The sequence below is a fragment of the Pteropus vampyrus genome, unplaced genomic scaffold, assembly GCF_000151845.1.
Source record: "Pteropus vampyrus isolate Shadow unplaced genomic scaffold, Pvam_2.0 Scaffold354, whole genome shotgun sequence".
In the NCBI taxonomy this organism is placed as follows: Eukaryota; Metazoa; Chordata; class Mammalia; order Chiroptera; family Pteropodidae; genus Pteropus; species Pteropus vampyrus.
Genome location: NW_011889135.1, coordinates 448,196 through 452,904, shown reverse-complemented (window position 1 = coordinate 452,904; position 4,709 = coordinate 448,196). Strand labels below are relative to the sequence as shown.

Genomic DNA, 4,709 nt, shown 5'->3' with positions numbered 1-4,709 from the left:
TGCCATCCTCCTTCATGTCATGTTCTTCATGCATTGCCTTCAATTTCCAGTTTTGCTTTCTTTTTTGGCCGCTCACCTCTTTTCCAGCTTTCCCTTACTGTCTCCCACTCAGCTTCTCTCAAGATGCGAGATACCACGACATGGCAAAAAGAGGGCTGAATTAAAATTCAAGACTCCTGGAGCTACATTCTCTTAGAGAAACCTCTAAACATATGGCAGAAAATGATCAGGGAGGCCTTAAATCATAAGGCCTTAAATTTTCAGATCAAAATAAAATTATCAGGGAGAAGAGGAAGCAGAGTTGAAGAAAGTCAAAAGATAGATAGTTTGGTTAAAGAATGGAAAAAGAAATTGGATGAAATGAAATGAAATGTTTGGCTGCTGGGCCTTTCTCTATAATTAAGCCCCTACTTCTCACAATCCCAGAGACCTAGAATTGAGAGTGTGAGTATTTTCTCAGGCTTACAGCTACTGCCTCCCACTTCTGAAAGAATTTAATCTGTCAAAGGAGTCCAGGTTACTTTCTGACAATGGCGTTTTATGAAGATCACCTATCTGTTCTTGCTACTCAGCCCCAAAATATACATTGTTAAAGATCTGTAGTCAGCCTTATGAGTGGCTGTGGGAGGAACAGGTAGCTAGCACCACGTTATTGAAAAGTGTGTTTTTGATACTAAACACCCTAATGGTGAGCATAAAACCCATTTAAAGATTGAAACTTCTCTTTAGAATCACCAATATCTAAAAAGATACTAAAAATTGTGACCTCAGGGGGAAGCACAGATTGTCTGTTTATTTATTCCACCTGCAACGTGTCTGGTTTTCTGTTTGTTTGTTTTTTTTTTTTTTAAATAAGAACTCATTATTCTGAATATCTGCATCCAATCCATTGTTATTGACATCACTGACGCTGCAGATGTGCCCAAATGAAAAAGCAAGTCCTCTCTTTGAAAGGCCTCAGTTACATGGAGAAAAAAGACCAAAGCCAGCAAGGTAGTTTTCCCTTGGGAACTTTCTGACCCAGGACTGTGTGTGTGCAATCCTCTAATCCCAATTAAGGATCATTTTGCCCCCTAGAAGGTATCAGGAGATGAAAGCAGTCCCAGGATGAATCCTGCTCACTTCCTCCAGACAGACAATAGGCAGCCACCTGCTTGGGGATTTAGTCATCAGCTTCCGAGTTCCTATGTCATGGAGTCACTGCCATTTGTACCCCAGAGGACAAGGAGGAGAAAGAAACAAAGGAGCCAGGTGGCTGGGGCACAGAGTGAGGTGGCTTATCTCCCACCCACCACAAAGCAGCAAGGGGCTAGTGGAAGTCAGGTTCATAAGGCCTTAAATTTTCACATCAAAACAAAAATATAAACTACATCAAAAAAGAAAAAAAGATTTATGTTTTTTAAACTTACATTCTCACTACTTGGTTCAGAGGCTTAGAGAAGGAATATTAAAAAAAATGGCCATTTACCTCTCCGTCTCAAGCTGTGTGCTGAGACAGCTGTCTGAACTAGAATAGTGAGCCGGAATTGGAAAAGGAAGGAAAAACAGTCCTTTCTAAGGGCTGCCTAGTCTTTTATCTAAAGAAACAAAAACTGCTAAACATGAACAGAGTCTGCCTTGAAACACCGTACATGGAGCTTTCCTCTATCAGTTTAGTTCTTTTCTGCTATGAATAACTCCTAGGCATTTTCTTCACTGATAAACTGAAGAAACTTAAAATAAACTAAATCGGCCATAGAAGGAAGCAGAATCACTGTTCACTAATTAAAGCACTCTTTTCTCCCAGGGCTGAGTGGGGTGTTAGGGAAGCAAGTGGCCTGCAGTCACACCTACTACAGGAACGTAGGGGACAGATCTTGCAGAAGGGTTTTGATGAGACATTCTCCACTCCCTCTAGAAGGCTTTGGAATAAGAGGCTTGGGAGACGAACCATCAAATGAGAGAGGAAACCAGAGAGCAGAAGAGCTGAAAATTCACAAGTGCTTCCTTCCCTTCCATTTTCCTGTGGATTAAGGAAGAAAAGAAAACCAAAGAAACTTCTTTGGAATTATTGATGGAATTAAAGTGAAAATACTAATTTTACGTGCTCTCATCTGTAATTTCATGAAATGCATAGTTCTTTAACCAGACTATTAAATTCTTGCCATTTATATATTTACACTTAACTTCCCCCTCTATTTTACTTTTATTCCATAAATATAACATGGTCATGTTTTAAAATCTTGATCAGAAAAAAAATTTTTAATTCAATTACTTTAATTCCAAAAGAAACTTTACCACTGTTAACATTTCGGTATAACTTTTTTTTTCCCCCTATGGGAACGCAGACATCAAAGTACATGGTGAGTTAGTTGGGGGGAGATGTTTGCTTATAAAAATTTTCTCATACTGCATCTATTGCATTTTTTTTCACCTACATGATGACTGTTTGTTCAAATAAATATAAATTTGTTTGCAGTCTCTTTTTAAACATTCTTGGCAAATATCACTGCTATTTATTCTTAAAATAGTCCCAGAAAGCAAGCAGGAGCATCTACATGGTCTAATGAGGGTTTAATAGCACAGGAAGAACCAAGTTCACCTGCAGCAATCACAAAATCAGGAACCCTCCACCGATCACTGACAAACTTTTAGAAAGCTCTCCTCGGTTAATAAGTAAAATAACACTAAAAAAGGAGTTTGGACCCTTTCCTACATAATTTTCTGGTTACCTAAAGTGAGAAAAAATCTTTAATAATCATTTTCACTGAGGGCTTGCAATGTGGTTTAGAATGACTATTGACATTATGAAGGTATAAGGATTATCTTATTTCTCCTTAATTTTTTATCTATAAAAATATTCTTTCCTCAAGAAATTATCATAAAGAATTTTTAGTACATATAATAAAGGAAATGGTTAACCCAAAAGACAAATGAAAAATCGTTTTCTTAACTATAGATAACCATATGCTACAGTAGGTATGAAGAAAGATTATGAATTTCATACTATGGTACACTTTAAAAACAGGATAAATGTTTATCAATATTTCTCACAGTCCTGACTAGGGAAAATTTTTTAAATGTAGGATGATTTCAAGCTCTTTCTTAACTATAAGATCAAAGACTTCGCCAAAATGGAAATAAGATTTTACATCAACATTTTTAGCCTACGACTTCCTGTTTCCTGCCCACCACCATTTTCCCCTTTCATAACATGGGCTAGTCTATTACAGAAATTTAAAAGCTACAGTATGATTCACTATTTTGTGAGGTTGTAGTCTGAGTTAAGCTGTACAGATATACAAAAAGCACAGTTGTACCATCTGTATAATGGTATTCACTGTGCAGGAACAGAATTCTTATCATTGGCCATTGCCTTTTTAAACTATATTAGAGACAATTTAATAAAAAAGGGTCTAAAATACATCTCTATATACAGTAATTTTTTCAGAAAGAACGTGCCCACAATCGAAGCATATCTCACATTCAATCCAGCCAGCAGCTCATTTAATCCATCTCTGCTACCACCTTTTTAAAATTAAGACTTCCTGTTCTTAACCCACATTCTCATTGCCTTGAACACACTCTGCCAAAACTTAATATTCAGCTTGTTTTCATTCTTTCAAAGGGTTTAGATTTATCCACTGTTGCAAGGTAAAATATTCCTGAAACAGAAAAGGCAGCTTTGCCCTTCAAACTTACCTAGGACTCTCCAAGGCCGTTCTGAGAATTGAAGTGCTTTTCCATTGATAACACGTTACAGTAAATTTTCTTGTTCATTAGACCCAGGACACTGACAGCCTCACATTAGAGGGCTCACGAAATTTAGCCAGCAACCTTTTGCACCATGCAAAACACAGAGTACCAAATGAGCAGCCAGCATGTCTGACGGACTCTCATGCTGCAATTCGAGAAGGCTGAAAAAGGACACCAAGAAAGGGAGCTGCTAATTAATCCTCCTCTTTCTCATCAGCCCCCAAATGTTCCATACAACTGATCTAGAAACACAGGTTTGACATTGTGAGATAATGACTTGATTTGTTCCAAAAATGCTGGGAGAGCCGCTGCAACCCTATGTGATGAGAACCATTTGTACTCCTTTCTTTCCAAAGCCAGAAACAAGACTTGCATCCAAAGACAAGGAATATTTCCTATCTTTTTTCCAAGCCTGACAGTCAAGGGGCTGACTGACCGTGCATTAGAGCTTTTATCAACCTGACACTGAATTATGGACTACTTTAGATTAGCTAAAGCAACATCCATCTCTCGGTTGCCAAAACAGAATTTTCTGACCAATGGTATTAAAATACAGATGTCATACAAAGAGCCTAGAAACAGAAATTAGGACTCAGTTTACCCTGCATTACAGTATTTATTCAGGGTAGTGAAAATAGCTACAATAAACAGCTTAAGAGCTACAGCTGAGGAATAAGAATTATTTGGTAGAGAGGTGAGAAGACAGGATGAAAAATGGCACAAATGAGATTTAGCAAAGTACATAAGTGCTCTGTTTTCAGGTCCATCTTCAGTTAACACCCTCCCATACCCTCCTCTTCACAGACCAAGATCTTGAAAGGTTCATCTACATACACCAAGGTTTCTCAGCCTTTGCACTATGAGCTCTTGGGGCTGGACAATTCTTTGACTGTCCTGTGTGTTTGTAGGGTGTTCGGCAGCATCCCTGGCCTCTGACCACTAGAGGAGAGCAGCACCCTCCCAATCTGGCTCAG

At 38.3% G+C, this 4,709-nt stretch overlaps 1 protein-coding gene across 6 annotated transcripts in view; it reads right to left on the bottom strand.

Moving 5' to 3' along the window:
* The window catches only part of KANK1 (KN motif and ankyrin repeat domains 1), a 191,103-nt gene that overhangs the window by 151,904 nt on the left and 34,490 nt on the right, over positions 1 to 4,709 (bottom strand). For 2 of the 6 annotated variants that reach the window (XM_023522687.1, XM_011379104.2), the window contains one exon: positions 1,830 to 2,002. The exons of the other annotated variants lie outside the window; for them this stretch is intronic. The gene's annotated coding sequence lies outside the window, so the exon portion shown is untranslated. The remainder of the gene's footprint in view (positions 1 to 1,829; positions 2,003 to 4,709) is intronic. 6 annotated transcript variants of the gene reach the window in all.